The 6,000-nt window shown below is 40.4% G+C and overlaps 1 long non-coding RNA gene across 1 annotated transcript in view; it reads left to right on the top strand.

The window, feature by feature from the left end:
• Positions 1 to 1,310: 1,310 nt before the first annotated feature.
• LOC124607399 overlaps positions 1,311 to 6,000 on the top strand; it is a 615,541-nt gene continuing 610,851 nt past the window's right edge. The window contains exon 1 of the long non-coding RNA XR_006978824.1: positions 1,311 to 1,535. This is a non-coding gene — a long non-coding RNA (uncharacterized LOC124607399). The remainder of the gene's footprint in view (positions 1,536 to 6,000) is intronic.

Genomic DNA, 6,000 nt, shown 5'->3' with positions numbered 1-6,000 from the left:
GCTAGTTTTTGGAAGCAGGACTTTCCCCTTCGGGCAGAAGATAGAAGACAAATGGAAGAAACAAGTATGTAGGAAAGGTCACTCAGAACCAGTGGTCAGGCTCAGCAGGAGGAACCATCCATTTAGTTGTTTGTGCTTATTTTTGTTTTGTGAAAAAGGAAAATAAATTAATTAGATTATAGTTATTCTGGCATGTTTTGGGAATGAAACAATATTTTTTGCTGTTGAGTCTCTCAGTCTAGCACATATTTATTCACCATGTTTCATAGGTGTCACGAAGGATAACCCTTATGTATGTGGAGCAAATCATGGTGTACATTACCAAAAGAAAAATACCTCTTACAAACTTAATCTCTACAATGTATTACTGCTTTGCTACTTAGCGATATTTGTATTTACAACAGCTAAATTTAACCAAGGAAATAAGTATAGGCCTGATAATAAAGCTGCTGTCCTTGCAGGTATAATAAATAGCATCTGTTTATCTTCTATCGGTAGCTTAATATTTGCTTGATCGCAACTGAAGGAAATACTGTTCCAACTTAATGTAAGTTTAATGGAAGCAGACATTATGTTATAGATGGAAATTTTATTTTAGCGAGACTTACATGATTCATTAATGCTGTTCAATTCGAAAGGACTTTTCTGCAAAATATGTGTATAGAACATGCGAAAATGTGGGATGTTTAAAATTCTTATAGTGCGTTATCTGAATACTCTTCTTATGACTGTAACAACGGCCACAATTTTTTCATGTAAAGTGACATATTAAATTGGTTTGTACACGAAAGTTGCAACAAAAATAATTAGTATGAGACTGTAAGACGTAATATGGAATTGGTTACCACACGGGAATTGTTGCAGATTTATTTATTCCAATTAGAGTTACTGTTACTTCGATTTCTGTCGGTTGTGATTATTGTGTTATTGACACCGGCAAAGGTATCACCTCGATTTTATAATTGCAGAAAACAAAAGTTTAGCGCATTAAATAATATTAGTTAGCGGCACTTCCGTACATTCAAAAACAGCGGTCTCAATATCGATATTTGGAGTAATCTTCGACTTTACAGTATTGCTTGCAGGATTTAAATTTGTCAACAGTTTTTAATATCCATTTAATATCGAAACTTGTAAGTTACATGAATATAAGATTTTGTTGTTGCTGATCCCACACACAGCTGTCACTCGCGGAGCACGCTATAGTGGAGCGTTGGCAGCAGTGCGACCTGGGCTTCGCGACGAGTAAGCCATCTGGTGAGCGGCGAGGATGTCGAATACATTCCGGTTGTTGACTGTTCCAGGCCGGGTGTTGAGTGAGTGAGGTGGTTGTGCGAAGTGTGGTTTGTGTTAACATGTCTCTTGCATTATAAATATTGATACGCTTTCATATCGCTACGAAGTGTAAACAGAAATTTGAACAAAGTTCTCGACAAGTGCATTATTCCGTGAGAATGGTGTAAATATATGTGCATCACATTAGGGTGACATCGGGATTCGATTTTTCTTAATTATCTGATGCCGAACAACATGTGGTAAGTAACGCTTTTCGTATAAGTCAAAAGCCTTAAATGTCAACTAAATGGCATATAAAAATTCCAGATGTGTATTTTTCTGAAATTTTACTTCTTCTGGCGGTGTTTGTGCCCTCTCCAAATAAAGAAATATTTGTCACTGTTTGTCATACATGTTTTGTCACGTTAACTGAGGAAAAGTTGTCTGTTTCGTGCATTAGATGTTTAACTATTGTTCTGATGGTAAATGAAAATTTAGCACCCGGAGCTATTCATCAGCGTAGGAAAGCTTTCCATGGACGTGGTCACCGACAATAATTAACAATTATAAACACATCCAGAAAGATAGTAGGTATTTTGATAGCGTTTTGGCCATTGAAGCAAACGGGAGGGGGTGAATAAGTTGTTATTCTTCGGATAATTTACCTCATTCTAGGCCTATATGGCTGTAATAATTGAAGTGAAAGCATGCGATGAACTCGAAATATGTTAAGAACTTAAGTGTAGTCTATGTGAAACGTTGTACTGCCTATTTGAAGATGACTTGAAATGCATTATTTCGCAAAAAGCGCGCTTCAGAGCCTAGCTGCATTCCTGCGTTTAGGAGTCAAGAAAACATCTTTCAGCAGGACTGAATAGTTTTCTTTTTACTTTAGACACCCTAATAAAGTTATGTGCTGAGATTCGATCCAGATATGTGCAGTGCCTGTTGTGACGAGCAGAAAGCCTCTATGGTAAAGCTACCACTGCCCGGAAGGAGACAGTTTTGTCATAGGTTCGGTCGCCTGGCGTTCAGATGTGCTGCAATACTTTTTAGAGCGAATACATTTGTATGACTAGTAAGATTTCCTTCACTTTGAGATGGCAGATCGTTTGACAGTAAGTTTCAATATTCTATATTTAATATTCTATATTCTATCATTTCCAGTGCCAACCAGTAAGAATCTGGCTTACTTAATAAGAACGTATTTCTTGGTTGAAGAACCACCCGAAGACTGACATGCAGTGGAATATGACAAGACATGTAGTGCTTTATATTTCGTATTTCTCTTGTTAATACTTGACAAGTGTACCCTCTCCTCTCGCACATGCCTTACGAGCATACTCGTGGCGAGGGCGCAATGGTCAGCACACTGGTCTCGCATTAGGGAGGACCGCGGTTCAGATCGTCGTCCGGCCATTCAGATTTAGGTGTTTCGCGATTTCCCTGAATCACTCCAGGAGAATGCCTCCGTGGTGACTTTGAAAGGGCACGGCTGGTTTCCTTACCCACCCTTGACATAATCCGAGCTTGTGTTCCGCCTCTAATGACATTGACAACGTTAAACCCAATCTTCCTTCCTATTATACTTGTAGCAAATCGATTTTGTTTGTGCAATTCCAAACTTTACCACGTAAATCGTTGTTTTTCATTAGGATTATTGTCACCCTTAGCGTAAAACAACGCGTTGTGTCTGTTGTTAGTCTTGGTCTGCATGCATGTAAAACATGTCGAATTCTCGAATCAGTTTCTCAAAATATAGAACGTAGATTCAAGAGGAATCCTAAACACAAACGATGCTCAATTTTAAACATTGTACAGTCGATGAGGCTCCTGCTTGATAGTGGGTGTAAACGCAGTACGTTTTACTGATTTCATAGGATGTGAAACACACAGTAATATCCGACGGAATAAATCATTAAACATTTGTCGCTGAAGGCCAGTGTTCATGACAGGTGCAAAATGGAGAGCAATTAACTACACTCCTCGATTACGTCTGTAGCTTGTATACATCTTTAACTGCAGTATAGTCCGTTTTCAGAGTCTTGCAAAACATACATTTTTTTAAAAAATATAAATGTGACAAAGCTTAGAAAGACTGCGCTAATGCCGCAGCACCACTGTAGTTGTTTGCTTCATCGGTGACTTCGGTTGGCGAAGGTTAAATTTATTGATTGGACGGTGTGTTTTCTAGAGTCCAGCCGTACTGAGCCGTACTGACGTTCCATTTTGTCGCAGAGTATAATTTATTACTGATTTCGCACAGCGTCAGATACGAACGAGTTTGTGTATTATTAATATTTGCAACATTTCTTCCTCATTTGTTACATCAATTATGTTTGTCATGTAATTAACAACAAATATTATCCTCCTTTTGAACTGATGTTTATTGTTGTTTTCGACCAGAGATATTTCATCTGTTTGTGTTGTGCGTAACTTTGTGGGTTTTTGTCTCTCTTTTGGTGTCAGACGTAAAACCCACAGATGATGCGTTGCACAAATAGGTATAAAATAAATTTTTGACTAAATGGAGAGTGCCTAAGACCAATATATTATTTATAAAAACATGTTTTATTTAAGTCTGCATGTTTTCGTGGCTGTTGTCACTGTTGTCATTGGAGGTTGTTAGGCCGCTTTATGTTCCTTTTAATTTTGTCACCTATCTGCATTTCGAAGCGTATGCTGGTAACCTTCTCAGGTATTTTGGTGGCTCTGCTTGATTCGAAACGTCGATTGTGAAGAAACTGAAGAGGAGAATGGCGCGACCTTACGACCTAAAAGATTTTTATGTTCAATGAGACATGTTTAACTGCAAACAGTAGTAAACATCAGTTGCTAAAGATGGATACTACTTGTTTTCTTACCTGCAGAATAAATATATATAACTCGTAAAGTTAACTTCGAAGAAGACACGTTTTGAAACAGCTTTACGAATATGTGAAGTTCACTTGCTAGTATCACAGAAAATGACTTGTCTTGGGCGATATGTAATTACATTCTCAGTTTAACAACAGACCGAGGGGGAAAGGAAAGGAGACGCATGCGGGACGTTTCGTTCCCCGCCCTCTATATCTATATATACTCCGCAAGCCACGGTACGGTGCGTGCCGGAGCGTATCCCGTACCACTATTAGTCATTTCCTTTCCTGTTCGTCCTATGTGAACTGTTGTTCCGTTTCCAGCAATTTGTTCAAAATGGTTCAGATGGCTCTAAGCACTATGGGACTACAGCTCAGGTCATCAGTCCCCTAAACTTAGAACTACTTAAACCTAACTAACCTGAGGACATCACACACATCCATGTCCGAGGCAGGCTTCAAACCTGCGACCGTGGCAGCGGCGCGGTTCCGGACTGAACCACCTAACCGCTCGGTCACAGCGGCCGGCCAACAATTTGTGGATGGGGAAGTTAACCGTCATAGTTTGAATATATAACGTAATGCGTCATGGTATCGTACAGCTACAGTACATATCATTATAGAGGAGAACGCGAACTGCTGAAAATGCAGTTTAATACGGGGCTATTTCACAATGCAGCAAGTTAGATTGTAATTCTGACAACAAAGTATCGTAATAGCAGATTGAAGATATACGACCGTACATTGGGTATGGTCAGGTTGCTCATTTGGTAAATGTCAGTGAATTACTCCCGATACCGCACACGTTGTGAATCCCTCACTAAGCTCCCACGGTCGTCTCATGAGCTTTTCTACATCCATTGTTTGTATTTAGAAATTGACAATTTCATTTTTTCATGCAGGAACATTCTTGTGGATCAATATAAAATCACACCAGCAGTTGCGTTCGAAATTTAGTACATATTGTAGTATATCACCTGTTTTCGTTGATGATGATCTGACCTACCTCCTTTATACGTGGCTGGCTTTGTAATTTATTCTAAACGTCGGGTCTTCTTCTGTGGTGTTGGAAGCTTAGTGCGATTACCCGTCTTCACATCTCACGTAAATAAGCTGAGAGGCTGTGTGTAAACATGATAGTTCCTGTTTCCGGAATATCTTATAAAGAAATCTACGAGAATAGGTAGTTGATAGGAGGTCTTCGTGAATATAAATGCAATGTCGCGTGCACAAAAGTCAAGGAGCCGCTAATGTGTTATTGTGAAGCTGGTAGTAAATTGTGTGTGTGTGTGTGTGTGTGTGTGTGTGTGTGTGTGTAAAAATGTCCTCTGTCGGGAATGAGGAAGGAACAACGCGAACGTTTACTCCTGTGCCATTTCTATTACGCGCGTTCGGCGTGAGATCAGCGAGTCCTGTGTGCGTCCGACTTCACTATGGTTGGTTGGTTTGTGAAATTGAAGGGACCAGACTGCTAGGGCCATCGGTCCCTCGACTTCACTATGGATGCCGGGAAAAAGGAACAGAGATTCAGTGCGGTTTTTGACAGTGAAAGGAGTGTTAAGTGAAATTCATGGTCAAATGTCTGCTGTGTACGGCGAACACAGTATTTCACATGCACGTCTCTTTACTTGGAGTAAGACTTCGAAAAGGTCGGATGCCGTTGGAAGACAGCAGAGGCACAGAACAGGCTCATCGTGACATTACCCCCTCCGTCACTGCTGCGGTGGATGTAGCCGGCAGAAGTGACCGACGGCGGACACTGGAAGACATTCGGCTCATGTTGGACATCAATCACGGTGCCGCTCACGCCTTCGCGACAGAGCATCCGAAGTTCCGGAAAATCTGTGCGCAGTGGCTTCCCTACAGC

This window comes from Schistocerca americana, chromosome 3 (assembly GCF_021461395.2).
Source record: "Schistocerca americana isolate TAMUIC-IGC-003095 chromosome 3, iqSchAmer2.1, whole genome shotgun sequence".
Lineage (NCBI taxonomy): Eukaryota > Metazoa > Arthropoda > Insecta > Orthoptera > Acrididae > Schistocerca > Schistocerca americana.
Note: the sequence above shows the minus strand (reverse complement) of the source record. Positions and strands in the feature narration are given on the sequence as shown.